Below are 24,090 nucleotides of genomic sequence, written 5' to 3' on the forward strand. Positions count from 1 at the left end.
TTGAGTTTGCAAGGAGGAACACAGCGCACGTCTGGAGTATCAAATTGCGTAAAACATCTCTCTGTGGCTCAACATTGACATCAGAAAAGTTCAAACATTGGTCTCTACTGGAATCTATCTATGATCTGACAATTAGCCTGAGTACATTATGCCCAAAGAACCATCTTGTTAATCCATGAATTGAAGTCACCCACACCCACAAATCCTTGTTCATCGCAATGTGCTTTGGCAGTGCTAAAAGTGGAAAAAGCTGTTTCTGCTCGGTTTTGAACCAAGAACCTTTAGCGTTCTTGACAAACATGATAGCCACTACACTGCAGAAACGTCACATCAAGCTCAATACCGGAGTTATTTTGGCAGGAAAACATGCTTCAACACAAAAAGATTGTGCAATTTTCATGACTTATATGAATTACTTTGAATGCTATCTTGCTGCCATGCGGTTTCGGTTGTGTCGTGCTTATAACGTGAGCTTCTCACGCAAAAGGTCCCCAGTTTAAGGCCAAGCAGAAATATGGAATTTGGGACTGCACCAAGCAACACAGTCCATGTCTGGAATATCAATTGCGTAAAACTTCTCTCTGTGGCTCAACGTCGATATCAGAAAAGTTCAAACATCGATCTGTACTTGAACCTATCTCCTGACAATTAGCCCGAGTAATTTATGCCAGAAGAGCTACGTTGTTAATCCAAAAGATCACTTGACCCATGAATCCTTAGTTATCTCAAGTGTGCTTGGCCAATGTGAAAGCTGTTTCTGCTCGGTTTTGAACCGAGAACCTTTAGCGTTCTTGGCAAACATGATAGCCACTAGCTTGCAGGGAAACGTGCTTCAACACAATTTTTTTTTGTTGCAATTTTCATAACTTAGTATTAAAAGCAATTCGTATGAAACCTTGCTGGCATGCGGTTTCGGTTGTGTAGTGTTTATCGCGTTAGCCTCACAAGCAGATACTTGGCTTTTGGGATTGCAACGTGGAACTCAGCACATGTCTGGATATCAAATTGCTAAAAAAACTCATCACTGTGGCTCACGGTTAATGTCAGAAAATTTCAAACATTAGTCTCTACGTGAACCAACCCATCTATCTCCTGACAATTAGCCTGAGTACATTATGCCCGAAGAACCATCTTGTTAATCCATAAATTGACGTCACCCACACCCACAAATCCTTGTTCATCGCAATGTGCTTTGACAGTGTTTACAGTGGAAAAAGCTGTTTCTGCTTCATTTCAAACCGAGGACTTTTGTCGTTCTTGGCAAACATGACAGCCACTAGCCTGCAGAAACTACACATCAAACTCATTATCTGAGAATTCATTTTGCAGGAAAACATGCTTCAACACAAAAAGATTGTGCAATTTTCATGACTTAGTATTAAAAGCAGTTAGTATGATACCTTGCTGCCATGTGGTTTCGGTTGTGTAGTGGTTATCACATTAGCCTCACACGTGAGAGGTCCCTGCTTACAAACTGGGCAGAAACATGGCTTTTGAGTTTGCAAGGAGGAACACAGCGCACGTCTGGAGTATCAAATTGCGTAAAACATCTCTCTGTGGCTCAACATTGACATCAGAAAAGTTCAAACATTGGTCTCTACTGGAATCTATCTATGATCTGACAATTAGCCTGAGTACATTATGCCCAAAGAACCATCTTGTTAATCCATGAATTGAAGTCACCCACACCCACAAATCCTTGTTCATCGCAATGTGCTTTGGCAGTGCTAAAAGTGGAAAAAGCTGTTTCTGCTCGGTTTTGAACCAAGAACCTTTAGCGTTCTTGACAAACATGATAGCCACTACACTGCAGAAACGTCACATCAAGCTCAATACCGGAGTTATTTTGGCAGGAAAACATGCTTCAACACAAAAAGATTGTGCAATTTTCATGACTTATATGAATTACTTTGAATGCTATCTTGCTGCCATGCGGTTTCGGTTGTGTCGTGCTTATAACGTGAGCTTCTCACGCAAAAGGTCCCCAGTTTAAGGCCAAGCAGAAATATGGAATTTGGGACTGCACCAAGCAACACAGTCCATGTCTGGAATATCAATTGCGTAAAACTTCTCTCTGTGGCTCAACGTCGATATCAGAAAAGTTCAAACATCGATCTGTACTTGAACCTATCTCCTGACAATTAGCCCGAGTAATTTATGCCAGAAGAGCTACGTTGTTAATCCAAAAGATCACTTGACCCATGAATCCTTAGTTATCTCAAGTGTGCTTGGCCAATGTGAAAGCTGTTTCTGCTCGGTTTTGAACCGAGAACCTTTAGCGTTCTTGGCAAACATGATAGCCACTAGCTTGCAGGGAAACGTGCTTCAACACAATTTTTTTTTGTTGCAATTTTCATAACTTAGTATTAAAAGCAATTCGTATGAAACCTTGCTGGCATGCGGTTTCGGTTGTGTAGTGTTTATCGCGTTAGCCTCACAAGCAGATACTTGGCTTTTGGGATTGCAACGTGGAACTCAGCACATGTCTGGATATCAAATTGCTAAAAAAACTCATCACTGTGGCTCACGGTTAATGTCAGAAAATTTCAAACATTAGTCTCTACGTGAACCAACCCATCTATCTCCTGACAATTAGCCTGAGTACATTATGCCCGAAGAACCATCTTGTTAATCCATAAATTGACGTCACCCACACCCACAAATCCTTGTTCATCGCAATGTGCTTTGACAGTGTTTACAGTGGAAAAAGCTGTTTCTGCTTCATTTCAAACCGAGGACTTTTGTCGTTCTTGGCAAACATGACAGCCACTAGCCTGCAGAAACTACACATCAAACTCATTATCTGAGAATTCATTTTGCAGGAAAACATGCTTCAACACAAAAAGATTGTGCAATTTTCATGACTTAGTATTAAAAGCAGTTAGTATGATACCTTGCTGCCATGTGGTTTCGGTTGTGTAGTGGTTATCACATTAGCCTCACACGTGAGAGGTCCCTGCTTACAAACTGGGCAGAAACATGGCTTTTGAGTTTGCAAGGAGGAACACAGCGCACGTCTGGAGTATCAAATTGCGTAAAACATCTCTCTGTGGCTCAACATTGACATCAGAAAAGTTCAAACATTGGTCTCTACTGGAATCTATCTATGATCTGACAATTAGCCTGAGTACATTATGCCCAAAGAACCATCTTGTTAATCCATGAATTGAAGTCACCCACACCCACAAATCCTTGTTCATCGCAATGTGCTTTGGCAGTGCTAACAGTGGAAAAAGCTGTTTCTGCTCGGTTTTGAACCAAGAACCTTTAGCGTTCTTGACAAACATGATAGCCACTACACTGCAGAAACGTCACATCAAGCTCAATACCGGAGTTATTTTGGCAGGAAAACGTGCTTCAACACAAAAAGATTGTGCAATTTTCATGACTTATATGAATTACTTTGAATGCTATCTTGCTGCCATGCGGTTTCGGTTGTGTCGTGCTTATAACGTGAGCTTCTCACGCAAAAGGTCCCCAGTTTGAAGCCAAGCAGAAACATGGAATTTGGGACTGCACCAAGCAACACAGTCCATGTCTGGAATATCAATTGCGTAAAACCTCTCTCTGTGGCTCAACGTCGATATCAGAAAAGTTCAAAAATCGATCTGTACTTGAACCTATCTCCTGACAATTAGCCCGAGTAATTTATGCCAGAAGAGCTACATTGTTAATCCAAAAGATCACTTGACCCATGAATCCTTAGTTATCTCAAGTGTGCTTGGCCAATGTGAAAGCTGTTTCTGCTCGGTTTTGAACCGAGAACCTTTAGCGTTCTTGGCAAACATGATAGCCACTAGCTTGCAGGGAAACGTGCTTCAACACAATTTTTTTTTTGTTGCAATTTTCATAACTTAGTATTAAAAGCAATTCGTATGAAACCTTGCTGGCATGCGGTTTCGGTTGTGTAGTGTTTATCGCGTTAGCCTCACAAGCAGATACTTGGCTTTTGGGATTGCAACGTGGAACTCAGCACATGTCTGGATATCAAATTGCTAAAAAAACTCATCACTGTGGCTCACGGTTAATGTCAGAAAATTTCAAACATTAGTCTCTACGTGAACCAACCCATCTATCTCCTGACAATTAGCCTGAGTACATTATGCCCGAAGAACCATCTTGTTAATCCATAAATTGACGTCACCCACACCCACAAATCCTTGTTCATCGCAATGTGCTTTGACAGTGTTTACAGTGGAAAAAGCTGTTTCTGCTTCATTTCAAACCGAGGACTTTTGTCGTTCTTGGCAAACATGACAGCCACTAGCCTGCAGAAACTACACATCAAACTCATTATCTGAGAATTCATTTTGCAGGAAAACATGCTTCAACACAAAAAGATTGTGCAATTTTCATGACTTAGTATTAAAAGCAGTTAGTATGATACCTTGCTGCCATGTGGTTTCGGTTGTGTAGTGGTTATCACATTAGCCTCACACGTGAGAGGTCCCTGCTTACAAACTGGGCAGAAACATGGCTTTTGAGTTTGCAAGGAGGAACACAGCGCATGTCTGGAGTATCAAATTGCGTAAAACATCTCTCTGTGGCTCAACATTGACATCAGAAAAGTTCAAACATTGGTCTCTACTGGAATCTATCTATGATCTGACAATTAGCCTGAGTACATTATGCCCAAAGAACCATCTTGTTAATCCATGAATTGAAGTCACCCACACCCACAAATCCTTGTTCATCGCAATGTGCTTTGGCAGTGCTAAAAGTGGAAAAAGCTGTTTCTGCTCGGTTTTGAACCAAGAACCTTTAGCGTTCTTGACAAACATGATAGCCACTACACTGCAGAAACGTCACATCAAGCTCAATACCGGAGTTATTTTGGCAGGAAAACATGCTTCAACACAAAAAGATTGTGCAATTTTCATGACTTATATGAATTACTTTGAATGCTATCTTGCTGCCATGCGGTTTCGGTTGTGTCGTGCTTATAACGTGAGCTTCTCACGCAAAAGGTCCCCAGTTTAAGGCCAAGCAGAAATATGGAATTTGGGACTGCACCAAGCAACACAGTCCATGTCTGGAATATCAATTGCGTAAAACTTCTCTCTGTGGCTCAACGTCGATATCAGAAAAGTTCAAACATCGATCTGTACTTGAACCTATCTCCTGACAATTAGCCCGAGTAATTTATGCCAGAAGAGCTACGTTGTTAATCCAAAAGATCACTTGACCCATGAATCCTTAGTTATCTCAAGTGTGCTTGGCCAATGTGAAAGCTGTTTCTGCTCGGTTTTGAACCGAGAACCTTTAGCGTTCTTGGCAAACATGATAGCCACTAGCTTGCAGGGAAACGTGCTTCAACACAATTTTTTTGTTGTTGCAATTTTCATAACTTCTTAGTATTAAAAGCAATTCGTATGAAACCTTGCTGGCATGCGGTTTCGGTTGTGTAGTGTTTATCGCGTTAGCCTCACAAGCAGATACTTGGCTTTTGGGATTGCAACGTGGAACTCAGCACATGTCTGGATATCAAATTGCTAAAAAAACTCATCACTGTGGCTCACGGTTAATGTCAGAAAATTTCAAACATTAGTCTCTACGTGAACCAACCCATCTATCTCCTGACAATTAGCCTGAGTACATTATGCCCGAAGAACCATCTTGTTAATCCATAAATTGACGTCACCCACACCCACAAATCCTTGTTCATCGCAATGTGCTTTGACAGTGTTTACAGTGGAAAAAGCTGTTTCTGCTTCATTTCAAACCGAGGACTTTTGTCGTTCTTGGCAAACATGACAGCCACTAGCCTGCAGAAACTACACATCAAACTCATTATCTGAGAATTCATTTTGCAGGAAAACATGCTTCAACACAAAAAGATTGTGCAATTTTCATGACTTAGTATTAAAAGCAGTTAGTATGATACCTTGCTGCCATGTGGTTTCGGTTGTGTAGTGGTTATCACATTAGCCTCACACGTGAGAGGTCCCTGCTTACAAACTGGGCAGAAACATGGCTTTTGAGTTTGCAAGGAGGAACACAGCGCACGTCTGGAGTATCAAATTGCGTAAAACATCTCTCTGTGGCTCAACATTGACATCAGAAAAGTTCAAACATTGGTCTCTACTGGAATCTATCTATGATCTGACAATTAGCCTGAGTACATTATGCCCAAAGAACCATCTTGTTAATCCATGAATTGAAGTCACCCACACCCACAAATCCTTGTTCATCGCAATGTGCTTTGGCAGTGCTAACAGTGGAAAAAGCTGTTTCTGCTCGGTTTTGAACCAAGAACCTTTAGCGTTCTTGACAAACATGATAGCCACTACACTGCAGAAACGTCACATCAAGCTCAATACCGGAGTTATTTTGGCAGGAAAACGTGCTTCAACACAAAAAGATTGTGCAATTTTCATGACTTATATGAATTACTTTGAATGCTATCTTGCTGCCATGCGGTTTCGGTTGTGTCGTGCTTATAACGTGAGCTTCTCACGCAAAAGGTCCCCAGTTTGAAGCCAAGCAGAAACATGGAATTTGGGACTGCACCAAGCAACACAGTCCATGTCTGGAATATCAATTGCGTAAAACCTCTCTCTGTGGCTCAACGTCGATATCAGAAAAGTTCAAACATCGATCTGTACTTGAACCTATCTCCTGACAATTAGCCCGAGTAATTTATGCCAGAAGAGCTACATTGTTAATCCAAAAGATCACTTGACCCATGAATCCTTAGTTATCTCAAGTGTGCTTGGCCAATGTGAAAGCTGTTTCTGCTCGGTTTTGAACCGAGAACCTTTAGCGTTCTTGGCAAACATGATAGCCACTAGCTTGCAGGGAAACGTGCTTCAACACAATTTTTTTGTTGTTGCAATTTTCATAACTTAGTATTAAAAGCAATTCGTATGAAACCTTGCTGGCATGCGGTTTCGGTTGTGTAGTGTTTATCGCGTTAGCCTCACAAGCAGATACTTGGCTTTTGGGATTGCAACGTGGAACTCAGCACATGTCTGGATATCAAATTGCTAAAAAAACTCATCACTGTGGCTCACGGTTAATGTCAGAAAATTTCAAACATTAGTCTCTACGTGAACCAACCCATCTATCTCCTGACAATTAGCCTGAGTACATTATGCCCGAAGAACCATCTTGTTAATCCATAAATTGACGTCACCCACACCCACAAATCCTTGTTCATCGCAATGTGCTTTGACAGTGTTTACAGTGGAAAAAGCTGTTTCTGCTTCATTTCAAACCGAGGACTTTTGTCGTTCTTGGCAAACATGACAGCCACTAGCCTGCAGAAACTACACATCAAACTCATTATCTGAGAATTCATTTTGCAGGAAAACATGCTTCAACACAAAAAGATTGTGCAATTTTCATGACTTAGTATTAAAAGCAGTTAGTATGATACCTTGCTGCCATGTGGTTTCGGTTGTGTAGTGGTTATCACATTAGCCTCACACGTGAGAGGTCCCTGCTTACAAACTGGGCAGAAACATGGCTTTTGAGTTTGCAAGGAGGAACACAGCGCACGTCTGGAGTATCAAATTGCGTAAAACATCTCTCTGTGGCTCAACATTGACATCAGAAAAGTTCAAACATTGGTCTCTACTGGAATCTATCTATGATCTGACAATTAGCCTGAGTACATTATGCCCAAAGAACCATCTTGTTAATCCATGAATTGAAGTCACCCACACCCACAAATCCTTGTTCATCGCAATGTGCTTTGGCAGTGCTAACAGTGGAAAAAGCTGTTTCTGCTCGGTTTTGAACCAAGAACCTTTAGCGTTCTTGACAAACATGATAGCCACTACACTGCAGAAACGTCACATCAAGCTCAATACCGGAGTTATTTTGGCAGGAAAACGTGCTTCAACACAAAAAGATTGTGCAATTTTCATGACTTATATGAATTACTTTGAATGCTATCTTGCTGCCATGCGGTTTCGGTTGTGTCGTGCTTATAACGTGAGCTTCTCACGCAAAAGGTCCCCAGTTTGAAGCCAAGCAGAAACATGGAATTTGGGACTGCACCAAGCAACACAGTCCATGTCTGGAATATCAATTGCGTAAAACCTCTCTCTGTGGCTCAACGTCGATATCAGAAAAGTTCAAAAATCGATCTGTACTTGAACCTATCTCCTGACAATTAGCCCGAGTAATTTATGCCAGAAGAGCTACATTGTTAATCCAAAAGATCACTTGACCCATGAATCCTTAGTTATCTCAAGTGTGCTTGGCCAATGTGAAAGCTGTTTCTGCTCGGTTTTGAACCGAGAACCTTTAGCGTTCTTGGCAAACATGATAGCCACTAGCTTGCAGGGAAACGTGCTTCAACACAATTTTTTTTTTGTTGCAATTTTCATGACTTAGTATTAAAAGCAGTTAGTATGATACCTTGCTGCCATTTGGTTTCGGTTGTGTAGTGGTTATCACATTAGCCTCACACGTGAGAGGTCCCTGCTTACAAACTGGGCAGAAACATGGCTTTTGAGTTTGCAAGGAGGAACACAGCGCATGTCTGGAGTATCAAATTGCGTAAAACATCTCTCTGTGGCTCAACATTGACATCAGAAAAGTTCAAACATTGGTCTCTACTGGAATCTATCTATGATCTGACAATTAGCCTGAGTACATTATGCCCAAAGAACCATCTTGTTAATCCATGAATTGAAGTCACCCACACCCACAAATCCTTGTTCATCGCAATGTGCTTTGGCAGTGCTAAAAGTGGAAAAAGCTGTTTCTGCTCGGTTTTGAACCAAGAACCTTTAGCGTTCTTGACAAACATGATAGCCACTACACTGCAGAAACGTCACATCAAGCTCAATACCGGAGTTATTTTGGCAGGAAAACATGCTTCAACACAAAAAGATTGTGCAATTTTCATGACTTATATGAATTACTTTGAATGCTATCTTGCTGCCATGCGGTTTCGGTTGTGTCGTGCTTATAACGTGAGCTTCTCACGCAAAAGGTCCCCAGTTTAAGGCCAAGCAGAAATATGGAATTTGGGACTGCACCAAGCAACACAGTCCATGTCTGGAATATCAATTGCGTAAAACTTCTCTCTGTGGCTCAACGTCGATATCAGAAAAGTTCAAACATCGATCTGTACTTGAACCTATCTCCTGACAATTAGCCCGAGTAATTTATGCCAGAAGAGCTACGTTGTTAATCCAAAAGATCACTTGACCCATGAATCCTTAGTTATCTCAAGTGTGCTTGGCCAATGTGAAAGCTGTTTCTGCTCGGTTTTGAACCGAGAACCTTTAGCGTTCTTGGCAAACATGATAGCCACTAGCTTGCAGGGAAACGTGCTTCAACACAATTTTTTTTTGTTGCAATTTTCATAACTTAGTATTAAAAGCAATTCGTATGAAACCTTGCTGGCATGCGGTTTCGGTTGTGTAGTGTTTATCGCGTTAGCCTCACAAGCAGATACTTGGCTTTTGGGATTGCAACGTGGAACTCAGCACATGTCTGGATATCAAATTGCTAAAAAAACTCATCACTGTGGCTCACGGTTAATGTCAGAAAATTTCAAACATTAGTCTCTACGTGAACCAACCCATCTATCTCCTGACAATTAGCCTGAGTACATTATGCCCGAAGAACCATCTTGTTAATCCATAAATTGACGTCACCCACACCCACAAATCCTTGTTCATCGCAATGTGCTTTGACAGTGTTTACAGTGGAAAAAGCTGTTTCTGCTTCATTTCAAACCGAGGACTTTTGTCGTTCTTGGCAAACATGACAGCCACTAGCCTGCAGAAACTACACATCAAACTCATTATCTGAGAATTCATTTTGCAGGAAAACATGCTTCAACACAAAAAGATTGTGCAATTTTCATGACTTAGTATTAAAAGCAGTTAGTATGATACCTTGCTGCCATGTGGTTTCGGTTGTGTAGTGGTTATCACATTAGCCTCACACGTGAGAGGTCCCTGCTTACAAACTGGGCAGAAACATGGCTTTTGAGTTTGCAAGGAGGAACACAGCGCACGTCTGGAGTATCAAATTGCGTAAAACATCTCTCTGTGGCTCAACATTGACATCAGAAAAGTTCAAACATTGGTCTCTACTGGAATCTATCTATGATCTGACAATTAGCCTGAGTACATTATGCCCAAAGAACCATCTTGTTAATCCATGAATTGAAGTCACCCACACCCACAAATCCTTGTTCATCGCAATGTGCTTTGGCAGTGCTAACAGTGGAAAAAGCTGTTTCTGCTCGGTTTTGAACCAAGAACCTTTAGCGTTCTTGACAAACATGATAGCCACTACACTGCAGAAACGTCACATCAAGCTCAATACCGGAGTTATTTTGGCAGGAAAACGTGCTTCAACACAAAAAGATTGTGCAATTTTCATGACTTATATGAATTACTTTGAATGCTATCTTGCTGCCATGCGGTTTCGGTTGTGTCGTGCTTATAACGTGAGCTTCTCACGCAAAAGGTCCCCAGTTTGAAGCCAAGCAGAAACATGGAATTTGGGACTGCACCAAGCAACACAGTCCATGTCTGGAATATCAATTGCGTAAAACCTCTCTCTGTGGCTCAACGTCGATATCAGAAAAGTTCAAACATCGATCTGTACTTGAACCTATCTCCTGACAATTAGCCCGAGTAATTTATGCCAGAAGAGCTACATTGTTAATCCAAAAGATCACTTGACCCATGAATCCTTAGTTATCTCAAGTGTGCTTGGCCAATGTGAAAGCTGTTTCTGCTCGGTTTTGAACCGAGAACCTTTAGCGTTCTTGGCAAACATGATAGCCACTAGCTTGCAGGGAAACGTGCTTCAACACAATTTTTTTTTGTTGCAATTTTCATAACTTAGTATTAAAAGCAATTCGTATGAAACCTTGCTGGCATGCGGTTTCGGTTGTGTAGTGTTTATCGCGTTAGCCTCACAAGCAGATACTTGGCTTTTGGGATTGCAACGTGGAACTCAGCACATGTCTGGATATCAAATTGCTAAAAAAACTCATCACTGTGGCTCACGGTTAATGTCAGAAAATTTCAAACATTAGTCTCTACGTGAACCAACCCATCTATCTCCTGACAATTAGCCTGAGTACATTATGCCCGAAGAACCATCTTGTTAATCCATAAATTGACGTCACCCACACCCACAAATCCTTGTTCATCGCAATGTGCTTTGACAGTGTTTACAGTGGAAAAAGCTGTTTCTGCTTCATTTCAAACCGAGGACTTTTGTCGTTCTTGGCAAACATGACAGCCACTAGCCTGCAGAAACTACACATCAAACTCATTATCTGAGAATTCATTTTGCAGGAAAACATGCTTCAACACAAAAAGATTGTGCAATTTTCATGACTTAGTATTAAAAGCAGTTAGTATGATACCTTGCTGCCATGTGGTTTCGGTTGTGTAGTGGTTATCACATTAGCCTCACACGTGAGAGGTCCCTGCTTACAAACTGGGCAGAAACATGGCTTTTGAGTTTGCAAGGAGGAACACAGCGCATGTCTGGAGTATCAAATTGCGTAAAACATCTCTCTGTGGCTCAACATTGACATCAGAAAAGTTCAAACATTGGTCTCTACTGGAATCTATCTATGATCTGACAATTAGCCTGAGTACATTATGCCCAAAGAACCATCTTGTTAATCCATGAATTGAAGTCACCCACACCCACAAATCCTTGTTCATCGCAATGTGCTTTGGCAGTGCTAAAAGTGGAAAAAGCTGTTTCTGCTCGGTTTTGAACCAAGAACCTTTAGCGTTCTTGACAAACATGATAGCCACTACACTGCAGAAACGTCACATCAAGCTCAATACCGGAGTTATTTTGGCAGGAAAACATGCTTCAACACAAAAAGATTGTGCAATTTTCATGACTTATATGAATTACTTTGAATGCTATCTTGCTGCCATGCGGTTTCGGTTGTGTCGTGCTTATAACGTGAGCTTCTCACGCAAAAGGTCCCCAGTTTAAGGCCAAGCAGAAATATGGAATTTGGGACTGCACCAAGCAACACAGTCCATGTCTGGAATATCAATTGCGTAAAACTTCTCTCTGTGGCTCAACGTCGATATCAGAAAAGTTCAAACATCGATCTGTACTTGAACCTATCTCCTGACAATTAGCCCGAGTAATTTATGCCAGAAGAGCTACGTTGTTAATCCAAAAGATCACTTGACCCATGAATCCTTAGTTATCTCAAGTGTGCTTGGCCAATGTGAAAGCTGTTTCTGCTCGGTTTTGAACCGAGAACCTTTAGCGTTCTTGGCAAACATGATAGCCACTAGCTTGCAGGGAAACGTGCTTCAACACAATTTTTTTTTGTTGCAATTTTCATAACTTAGTATTAAAAGCAATTCGTATGAAACCTTGCTGGCATGCGGTTTCGGTTGTGTAGTGTTTATCGCGTTAGCCTCACAAGCAGATACTTGGCTTTTGGGATTGCAACGTGGAACTCAGCACATGTCTGGATATCAAATTGCTAAAAAAACTCATCACTGTGGCTCACGGTTAATGTCAGAAAATTTCAAACATTAGTCTCTACGTGAACCAACCCATCTATCTCCTGACAATTAGCCTGAGTACATTATGCCCGAAGAACCATCTTGTTAATCCATAAATTGACGTCACCCACACCCACAAATCCTTGTTCATCGCAATGTGCTTTGACAGTGTTTACAGTGGAAAAAGCTGTTTCTGCTTCATTTCAAACCGAGGACTTTTGTCGTTCTTGGCAAACATGACAGCCACTAGCCTGCAGAAACTACACATCAAACTCATTATCTGAGAATTCATTTTGCAGGAAAACATGCTTCAACACAAAAAGATTGTGCAATTTTCATGACTTAGTATTAAAAGCAGTTAGTATGATACCTTGCTGCCATGTGGTTTCGGTTGTGTAGTGGTTATCACATTAGCCTCACACGTGAGAGGTCCCTGCTTACAAACTGGGCAGAAACATGGCTTTTGAGTTTGCAAGGAGGAACACAGCGCACGTCTGGAGTATCAAATTGCGTAAAACATCTCTCTGTGGCTCAACATTGACATCAGAAAAGTTCAAACATTGGTCTCTACTGGAATCTATCTATGATCTGACAATTAGCCTGAGTACATTATGCCCAAAGAACCATCTTGTTAATCCATGAATTGAAGTCACCCACACCCACAAATCCTTGTTCATCGCAATGTGCTTTGGCAGTGCTAACAGTGGAAAAAGCTGTTTCTGCTCGGTTTTGAACCAAGAACCTTTAGCGTTCTTGACAAACATGATAGCCACTACACTGCAGAAACGTCACATCAAGCTCAATACCGGAGTTATTTTGGCAGGAAAACGTGCTTCAACACAAAAAGATTGTGCAATTTTCATGACTTATATGAATTACTTTGAATGCTATCTTGCTGCCATGCGGTTTCGGTTGTGTCGTGCTTATAACGTGAGCTTCTCACGCAAAAGGTCCCCAGTTTGAAGCCAAGCAGAAACATGGAATTTGGGACTGCACCAAGCAACACAGTCCATGTCTGGAATATCAATTGCGTAAAACCTCTCTCTGTGGCTCAACGTCGATATCAGAAAAGTTCAAAAATCGATCTGTACTTGAACCTATCTCCTGACAATTAGCCCGAGTAATTTATGCCAGAAGAGCTACATTGTTAATCCAAAAGATCACTTGACCCATGAATCCTTAGTTATCTCAAGTGTGCTTGGCCAATGTGAAAGCTGTTTCTGCTCGGTTTTGAACCGAGAACCTTTAGCGTTCTTGGCAAACATGATAGCCACTAGCTTGCAGGGAAACGTGCTTCAACACAATTTTTTTTTGTTGCAATTTTCATAACTTAGTATTAAAAGCAATTCGTATGAAACCTTGCTGGCATGCGGTTTCGGTTGTGTAGTGTTTATCGCGTTAGCCTCACAAGCAGATACTTGGCTTTTGGGATTGCAACGTGGAACTCAGCACATGTCTGGATATCAAATTGCTAAAAAAACTCATCACTGTGGCTCACGGTTAATGTCAGAAAATTTCAAACATTAGTCTCTACGTGAACCAACCCATCTATCTCCTGACAATTAGCCTGAGTACATTATGCCCGAAGAACCATCTTGTTAATCCATAAATTGACGTCACCCACACCCACAAATCCTTGTTCATCGCAATGTGCTTTGACAGTGTTTACAGTGGAAAAAGCTGTTTCTGCTTCATTTCAAACCGAGGACTTTTGTCGTTCTTGGCAAACATGACAGCCACTAGCCTGCAGAAACTACACATCAAACTCATTATCTGAGAATTCATTTTGCAGGAAAACATGCTTCAACACAAAAAGATTGTGCAATTTTCATGACTTAGTATTAAAAGCAGTTAGTATGATACCTTGCTGCCATGTGGTTTCGGTTGTGTAGTGGTTATCACATTAGCCTCACACGTGAGAGGTCCCTGCTTACAAACTGGGCAGAAACATGGCTTTTGAGTTTGCAAGGAGGAACACAGCGCACGTCTGGAGTATCAAATTGCGTAAAACATCTCTCTGTGGCTCAACATTGACATCAGAAAAGTTCAAACATTGGTCTCTACTGGAATCTATCTATGATCTGACAATTAGCCTGAGTACATTATGCCCAAAGAACCATCTTGTTAATCCATGAATTGAAGTCACCCACACCCACAAATCCTTGTTCATCGCAATGTGCTTTGGCAGTGCTAACAGTGGAAAAAGCTGTTTCTGCTCGGTTTTGAACCAAGAACCTTTAGCGTTCTTGACAAACATGATAGCCACTACACTGCAGAAACGTCACATCAAGCTCAATACCGGAGTTATTTTGGCAGGAAAACGTGCTTCAACACAAAAAGATTGTGCAATTTTCATGACTTATATGAATTACTTTGAATGCTATCTTGCTGCCATGCGGTTTCGGTTGTGTCGTGCTTATAACGTGAGCTTCTCACGCAAAAGGTCCCCAGTTTGAAGCCAAGCAGAAACATGGAATTTGGGACTGCACCAAGCAACACAGTCCATGTCTGGAATATCAATTGCGTAAAACCTCTCTCTGTGGCTCAACGTCGATATCAGAAAAGTTCAAACATCGATCTGTACTTGAACCTATCTCCTGACAATTAGCCCGAGTAATTTATGCCAGAAGAGCTACATTGTTAATCCAAAAGATCACTTGACCCATGAATCCTTAGTTATCTCAAGTGTGCTTGGCCAATGTGAAAGCTGTTTCTGCTCGGTTTTGAACCGAGAACCTTTAGCGTTCTTGGCAAACATGATAGCCACTAGCTTGCAGGGAAACGTGCTTCAACACAATTTTTTTTTGTTGCAATTTTCATAACTTAGTATTAAAAGCAATTCGTATGAAACCTTGCTGGCATGCGGTTTCGGTTGTGTAGTGTTTATCGCGTTAGCCTCACAAGCAGATACTTGGCTTTTGGGATTGCAACGTGGAACTCAGCACATGTCTGGATATCAAATTGCTAAAAAAACTCATCAATGTGGCTCAAGGTTAATGTCAGAAAATTTCAAACATTAGTCTCTACGTGAACCAACCCATCTATCTCCTGACAATTAGCCTGAGTACATTATGCCCGAAGAACCATCTTGTTAATCCATAAATTGACGTCACCCACACCCACAAATCCTTGTTCATCGCAATGTGCTTTGACAGTGTTTACAGTGGAAAAAGCTGTTTCTGCTTCATTTCAAACCGAGGACTTTTGTCGTTCTTGGCAAACATGACAGCCACTAGCCTGCAGAAACTACACATCAAACTCATTATCTGAGAATTCATTTTGCAGGAAAACATGCTTCAACACAAAAAGATTGTGCAATTTTCATGACTTAGTATTAAAAGCAGTTAGTATGATACCTTGCTGCCATGTGGTTTCGGTTGTGTAGTGGTTATCACATTAGCCTCACACGTGAGAGGTCCCTGCTTACAAACTGGGCAGAAACATGGCTTTTGAGTTTGCAAGGAGGAACACAGCGCATGTCTGGAGTATCAAATTGCGTAAAACATCTCTCTGTGGCTCAACATTGACATCAGAAAAGTTCAAACATTGGTCTCTACTGGAATCTATCTATGATCTGACAATTAGCCTGAGTACATTATGCCCAAAGAACCATCTTGTTAATCCATGAATTGAAGTCACCCACACCCACAAATCCTTGTTCATCGCAATGTGCTTTGGCAGTGCTAAAAGTGGAAAAAGCTGTTTCTGCTCGGTTTTGAACCAAGAACCTTTAGCGTTCTTGACAAACATGATAGCCACTACACTGCAGAAACGTCACAGCAAGCTCAATACCGGAGTTATTTTGGCAGGAAAACATGCTTCAACACAAAAAGATTGTGCAATTTTCATGACTTATATGAATTACTTTGAATGCTATCTTGCTGCCATGCGGTTTCGGTTGTGTCGTGCTTATAACGTGAGCTTCTCACGCAAAAGGTCCCCAGTTTAAAGCCAAGCAGAAACATTGAATTTGGGACTGCACCAAGCAACACAGTCCATGTCTGGAATATCAATTGCGTAAAACTTCTCTCTGTGGCTCAACGTTGATATCAGAAAAGTTCAAACATCGATCTGTACTTGAACCTATCTCCTGACAATTAGCCCGAGTAATTTATGCCAGAAGAGCTACGTTGTTAATCCAAAAGATCACTTGACCCATGAATCCTTAGTTATCTCGAGTGTGCTTGGCCAATGTGAAAGCTGTTTCTGCTCGGTTTTGAACCGAGAACCTTTAGCGTTCTTGGCAAACATGGTAGCCACTAGCTTGCAGGGAAACGTGCTTCAACACAATTTTTTTTTGTTGCAATTTTCATAACTTAGTATTAAAAGCAATTCGTATGAAACCTTGCTGGCATGCGGTTTCGGTTGATTAGTGGTTATCACATTAGCCTCACACGTGAGAGGTCCCTGCTTACAAACTGGGCAGAAACATGGCTTTTGAGTTTGCAAGGAGGAACACAGCGCATGTCTGGAGTATCAAATTGCGAAAAACATCTCTCTGTGGCTCAACATTGACATCAGAAAAGTTCAAACATTGGTCTCTACTGGAATCTATCTATGATCTGACAATTAGCCTGAGTACATTATGCCCAAAGAACCATCTTGTTTATCCATGAATTGAAGTCACCCACACCCACAAATCCTTGTTCATCGCAATGTGCTTTGGCAGTGTTTACAGTGGAAAAAGCTGTTTCTGCTTCATTTCAAACCGAGGACTTTTGTAGTTCTTGGCCAACATGACAGCCACTAGCCTGCAGAAACTACACATCAAACTCATTATCTGAGATTTCAATTTGTAGGAAAACATGCTTCAACACAAAAAGATTGTGCAATTTTCATGACTTAGTATTAAAAGCAGTTAGTATGATACCTTGCTGCCATGTGGTTTCGGTTGTGTAGTGGTTATCACATTAGCCTCACACGCGAGAGGTCCCTGCTTACAAACTTGGCGGAAACATGGCTTTTGAGTTTGCAACGAGGAACACAGCGCATGTCTGGAGTATCAAATTGCGTAAAACGTCTCTCTGTGGCTCAACATTGACATCAGAAAAGTTCAAACATTGGTCTCTACTGGAATCTATCTATGATCTGACAATTAGCCTGAGTACATTATGCCCAAAGAACCATCTTGTTCATCCATGAATTGAAGTCACCCACACCCACAAATCCTTGTTCATCGCGATGTGCTTTAGCAGTGCTAACAGTGGAAAAAAGCTGTTTCTGCTCGGTTTTGAACCAAGAACCTTTAGCGTTCTTGACAAACATGATAGCCACTACACTGCAGAAACGTCACATCAAGCTCAATACCGGAGTTATTTTGGCAGGAAAACATGCTTCAACACAAAGAAATTGTGCAATTTTCATGACTGAGCATTCAAAGCAATTAATATATTTTGCTGCCATGCGGTTTCGGTTGTGTCGTGCTAATAACGTGAGCTTCTCACGCAAAAGGTCCCCAGTTTAAAGCCAAGCAGAAACATGGAATTTGGGACTGCACCAAGCAACACAGTCCATGTCTGGAATATCAATTGCGTAAAACTTCTCTCTGTGGCTCAACGTTGATATCAGAAAAGTTCAAACATCGATCTGTACTTGAACCTATCTCCTGACAATTAGCCCGAGTAATTTATGCCAGAAGAGCTACGTTGTTAATCCAAAAGATCACTTGACCCATGAATCCTTAGTTATCTCGAGTGTGCTTGGCCAATGTGAAAGCTGTTTCTGCTCGGTTTTGAACCGAGAACCTTTAGCGTTCTTGGCAAACATGGTAGCCACTAGCTTGCAGGGAAACGTGCTTCAACACAATTTTTTTTTGTTGCAATTTTCATAACTTAGTATTAAAAGCAATTCGTATGAAACCTTGCTGGCATGCGGTTTCGGTTGATTAGTGGTTATCACATTAGCCTCACACGTGAGAGGTCCCTGCTTACAAACTGGGCAGAAACATGGCTTTTGAGTTTGCAAGGAGGAACACAGCGCATGTCTGGAGTATCAAATTGCGAAAAACATCTCTCTGTGGCTCAACATTGACATTAGAAAAGTTCAAACATTGGTCTCTACTGGAATCTATCTATGATCTGACAATTAGCCTGAGTACATTATGCCCAAAGAACCATCTTGTTTATCCATGAATTGAAGTCACCCACACCCACAAATCCTTGTTCATCGCAATGTGCTTTGGCAGTGTTTACAGTGGAAAAAGCTGTTTCTGCTTCATTTCAAACCGAGGACTTTTGTAGTTCTTGGCCAACATGACAGCCACTAGCCTGCAGAAACTACACATCAAACTCATTATCTGAGATTTCAATTTGTAGGAAAACATGCTTCAACACAAAAAGATTGTGCAATTTTCATGACTTAGTATTAAAAGCAGTTAGTATGATACCTTGCTGCCATGTAGTTTCGGTTGTGTAGTGGTTATCACATTAGCCTCACACGCGAGAGGTCCCTGCTTACAAACTTGGCGGAAACATGGCTTTTGAGTTTGCAACGAGGAACACAGCGCATGTCTGGAGTATCAAATTGCGTAAAACGTCTCTCTGTGGCTCAACATTGACATCAGAAAAGTTCAAACATTGGTCTCTACTGGAATCTATCTATGATCTGACAATTAGCCTGAGTACATTATGCCCAAAGAACCATCTTCTTAATCCATGATTTGAAGTCACCCACACCCACAAATCCTTGTTCATCGCGATGTGCTTTGGCAGTGCTAACAGTGGAAAAAAGCTGTTTCTGCTCGGTTTTGAACCAAGAACCTTTAGCGTTCTTGACAAACATGATAGCCACTACACTGCAGAAACGTCACATCAAGCTCAATACCGGAGTTATTTTGGCAGGAAAACATGCTTCAACACAAAGAAATTGTGCAATTTTCATGACTGAGCATTCAAAGCAATTAATATATTTTGCTGCCATGCGGTTTCGGTTGTGTCGTGCTTATAACGTGAGCTTCTCACGCAAAAGGTCCCCAGTTTAAAGCCAAGCAGAAACATTGAATTTGGGACTGCACCAAGCAACACAGTCCATGTCTGGAATATCAATTGCGTAGAACTTCTCTCTGTGGCTCAACGTCGATATCAGAAAAGTTCAAACATCGATCTGTACTTGAACCTATCTCCTGACAATTAGCCCGAGTAATTTATACCAGAAGAGCTACGTTGTTAATCCAAAAGATCACTTGACCCATGAATCCTTAGTTATCTCAAGTGTGCTTGGCCAATGTGAAAGCTGTTTCTGCTCGGTTTTGAACCGAGAACCTTTAGCGTTCTTGGCAAACATGATAGCCACTAGCTTGCAGGGAAACGTGCTTCAACACAATTTTTTTTTGTTGCAATTTTCATAACTTCTTAGTATTAAAAGCAATTCGTATGAAACCTTGCTGGCATACGGTTTCGGTTGTGTAGTGTTTATCGCGTTAGCCTCACAAGCAGATACTTGGCTTTTGGGATTGCAACGTGGAACTCAGCACATGTCTGGATATCAAATTGCTAAAAAAACTCATCACTGTGGCTCACGGTTAATGTCAGAAAATTTCAAACATTAGTCTCTACGTGAACCAACCCATCTATCTCCTGACAATTAGCCTGAGTACATTATGCCCGAAGAACCATCTTGTTAATCCATAAATTGACGTCACCCACACCCACAAATCCTTGTTCATCGCAATGTGCTTTGGCAGTGTTTACAGTGGAAAAAACTGTTTCTGCTTCATTTCAAACCGAGGACTTTTGTCGTTCTTGGCAAACATGACAGCCACTAGCCTGCAGAAACTACACATCAAACTCATTATCTGAGATTTCATTTTGTAGGAAAACGTGCTTCAACACAAAAAGATTGTGCAATTTTCATGACTTAGTATTAAAAGCAGTTAGTATGATAACTTGCTGCCATGTGGTTTCGGTTGTGTAGTGGTTATCACATTAGCCTCACACGTGAGAGGTCCCTGCTTACAAACTGGGCGGAAACATGGCTTTTGAGTTTGCAACGAGGAACACAGCGCATGTCTGGAGTATCAAATTGCGTAAAACATCTCTCTGTGGCTCAACATTGACATCAGAAAGGTTCAAACATTGGTCTCTACTGGAATCTATCTATGATCTGACAATTAGCCTGAGTACATTATGCCCAAAGAACCATCTTGTTCATCCATGAATTGAAGTCACCCACACCCACAAATCCTTGTTCATCGCGATGTGCTTTAGCAGTGCTAACAGTGGAAAAAAGCTGTTTCTGCTCGGTTTTGAACCAAGAACCTTTAGCGTTCTTGACAAACATGATAGCCACTACACTGCAGAAACGTCACATCAAGCTCAATACCGGAGTTATTTTGGCAGGAAAACATGCTTCAACACAAAGAAATTGTGCAATTTTCATGACTGAGCATTCAAAGCAATTAATATATTTTGCTGCCATGCGGTTTCGGTTGTGTCGTGCTAATAACGTGAGCTTCTCACGCAAAAGGTCCCCAGTTTAAAGCCAAGCAGAAACATGGAATTTGGGACTGCACCAAGCAACACAGTCCATGTCTGGAATATCAATTGCGTAAAACTTCTCTCTGTGGCTCAACGTTGATATCAGAAAAGTTCAAACATCGATCTGTACTTGAACCTATCTCCTGACAATTAGCCCGAGTAATTTATGCCAGAAGAGCTACGTTGTTAATCCAAAAGATCACTTGACCCATGAATCCTTAGTTATCTCGAGTGTGCTTGGCCAATGTGAAAGCTGTTTCTGCTCGGTTTTGAACCGAGAACCTTTAGCGTTCTTGGCAAACATGGTAGCCACTAGCTTGCAGGGAAACGTGCTTCAACACAATTTTTTTTTGTTGCAATTTTCATAACTTAGTATTAAAAGCAATTCGTATGAAACCTTGCTGGCATGCGGTTTCGGTTGATTAGTGGTTATCACATTAGCCTCACACGTGAGAGGTCCCTGCTTACAAACTGGGCAGAAACATGGCTTTTGAGTTTGCAAGGAGGAACACAGCGCATGTCTGGAGTATCAAATTGCGAAAAACATCTCTCTGTGGCTCAACATTGACATTAGAAAAGTTCAAACATTGGTCTCTACTGGAATCTATCTATGATCTGACAATTAGCCTGAGTACATTATGCCCAAAGAACCATCTTGTTTATCCATGAATTGAAGTCACCCACACCCACAAATCCTTGTTCATCGCAATGTGCTTTGGCAGTGTTTACAGTGGAAAAAGCTGTTTCTGCTTCATTTCAAACCGAGGACTTTTGTAGTTCTTGGCCAACATGACAGCCACTAGCCTGCAGAAACTACACATCAAACTCATTATCTGAGATTTCAATTTGTAGGAAAACATGCTTCAACACAAAAAGATTGTGCAATTTTCATGACTTAGTATTAAAAGCAGTTAGTATGATACCTTGCTGCCATGTAGTTTCGGTTGTGTAGTGGTTATCACATTAGCCTCACACGCGAGAGGTCCCTGCTTACAAACTTGGCGGAAACATGGCTTTTGAGTTTGCAACGAGGAACACAGCGCATGTCTGGAGTATCAAATTGCGTAAAACGTCTCTCTGTGGCTCAACATTGACATCAGAAAAGTTCAAACATTGGTCTCTACTGGAATCTATCTATGATCTGACAATTAGCCTGAGTACATTATGCCCAAAGAACCATCTTCTTAATCCATGATTTGAAGTCACCCACACCCACAAATCCTTGTTCATCGCGATGTGCTTTGGCAGTGCTAACAGTGGAAAAAAGCTGTTTCTGCTCGGTTTTGAACCAAGAACCTTTAGCGTTCTTGACAAACATGATAGCCACTACACTGCAGAAACGTCACATCAAGCTCAATACCGGAGTTATTTTGGCAGGAAAACATGCTTCAACACAAAGAAATTGTGCAATTTTCATGACTGAGCATTCAAAGCAATTAATATATTTTGCTGCCATGCGGTTTCGGTTGTGTCGTGCTTATAACGTGAGCTTCTCACGCAAAAGGTCCCCAGTTTAAAGCCAAGCAGAAACATTGAATTTGGGACTGCACCAAGCAACACAGTCCATGTCTGGAATATCAATTGCGTAGAACTTCTCTCTGTGGCTCAACGTCGATATCAGAAAAGTTCAAACATCGATCTGTACTTGAACCTATCTCCTGACAATTAGCCCGAGTAATTTATACCAGAAGAGCTACGTTGTTAATCCAAAAGATCACTTGACCCATGAATCCTTAGTTATCTCAAGTGTGCTTGGCCAATGTGAAAGCTGTTTCTGCTCGGTTTTGAACCGAGAACCTTTAGCGTTCTTGGCAAACATGATAGCCACTAGCTTGCAGGGAAACGTGCTTCAACACAATTTTTTTTTGTTGCAATTTTCATAACTTCTTAGTATTAAAAGCAATTCGTATGAAACCTTGCTGGCATACGGTTTCGGTTGTGTAGTGTTTATCGCGTTAGCCTCACAAGCAGATACTTGGCTTTTGGGATTGCAACGTGGAACTCAGCACATGTCTGGATATCAAATTGCTAAAAAAACTCATCACTGTGGCTCACGGTTAATGTCAGAAAATTTCAAACATTAGTCTCTACGTGAACCAACCCATCTATCTCCTGACAATTAGCCTGAGTACATTATGCCCGAAGAACCATCTTGTTAATCCATAAATTGACGTCACCCACACCCACAAATCCTTGTTCATCGCAATGTGCTTTGGCAGTGTTTACAGTGGAAAAAACTGTTTCTGCTTCATTTCAAACCGAGGACTTTTGTCGTTCTTGGCAAACATGACAGCCACTAGCCTGCAGAAACTACACATCAAACTCATTATCTGAGATTTCATTTTGTAGGAAAACGTGCTTCAACACAAAAAGATTGTGCAATTTTCATGACTTAGTATTAAAAGCAGTTAGTATGATAACTTGCTGCCATGTGGTTTCGGTTGTGTAGTGGTTATCACATTAGCCTCACACGTGAGAGGTCCCTGCTTACAAACTGGGCGGAAACATGGCTTTTGAGTTTGCAACAAGGAACACAGCGCATGTCTGGAGTATCAAATTGCGTAAAACATCTCTCTGTGGCTCAACATTGACATCAGAAAGGTTCAAACATTGGTCTCTACTGGAATCTATCTATGATCTGACAATTAGCCTGAGTACATTATGCCCAAAGAACCATCTTGTTCATCCATGAATTGAAGTCACCCACACCCACAAATCCTTGTTCATCGCGATGTGCTTTGGCAGTGCTAACAGTGGAAAAAAGCTGTTTCTGCTCGGTTTTGAACCAAGAACCTTTAGCGTTCTTGACAAACATGATAGCCACTACACTGCAGAAACGTCACATCAAGCTCAATACCGGAGTTATTTTGGCAGGAAAACATGCTTCAACACAAAGAAATTGTGCAATTTTCATGACTGAGCATTCAAAGCAATTAATATATTTTGCTGCCATGCGGTTTCGGTTGTGTCGTGCTAATAACGTGAGCTTCTCACGCAAAAGGTCCCCAGTTTAAAGCCAAGCAGAAACATTGAATTTGGGACTGCACCAAGCAACACAGTCCATGTCTGGAATATCAATTGCGTAAAACTTCTCTCTGTGGCTCAACGTCGATATCAGAAAAGTTCAAACATCGATCTGT

This window comes from Conger conger, chromosome 12 (genome assembly GCF_963514075.1).
Source record: "Conger conger chromosome 12, fConCon1.1, whole genome shotgun sequence".
NCBI lineage: Eukaryota > Metazoa > Chordata > Actinopteri > Anguilliformes > Congridae > Conger > Conger conger.